Genomic DNA, 498 nt, shown 5'->3' with positions numbered 1-498 from the left:
GAAATAAACATGAGTTTATGACATTTATTGAAAAATGTAAAATTCAAAGCATATATAATGGCCTCCTCTACATCTTCCCATTTTTGATGTTTGTTCCGATCAGTAATCCTATATCTGAGATGAACCACTCAGTGGTTTCCAGATGATCAGTAATCCTATATCTGAGCTGAACCACTCAGTCGTGTCCAGATGATCAGTAATCCTATATCTGAGATGAACCACTCAGTGGTTTCCAGATGATCAGTAATCCTATATCTGAGCTGAACCACTCAGTCGTGTCCAGATGATCAGTAATCCTATATCTGAGATGAACCACTTAGTGGTTTCCAGATGATCAGTAATCCTATATCTGAGATGAACCACTCAGTGGTTTCCAGATGATCAGTAATCCTATATCTGAGCTGAACCGCTCAGTGGTGTCCAGATGATCAGTAATCCTATATCTGAGATGATCCGCTCAGTGGTGTCCAGATCAGGCAGTTCTCCATATAGTTTTTT

The sequence above is a fragment of the Biomphalaria glabrata genome, chromosome 15, assembly GCF_947242115.1.
Source record: "Biomphalaria glabrata chromosome 15, xgBioGlab47.1, whole genome shotgun sequence".
NCBI classification, from domain to species: domain Eukaryota; kingdom Metazoa; phylum Mollusca; class Gastropoda; family Planorbidae; genus Biomphalaria; species Biomphalaria glabrata.
The sequence above is the reverse complement of the archived record's forward strand: the minus strand, read 5'-3'. Positions refer to the sequence as shown.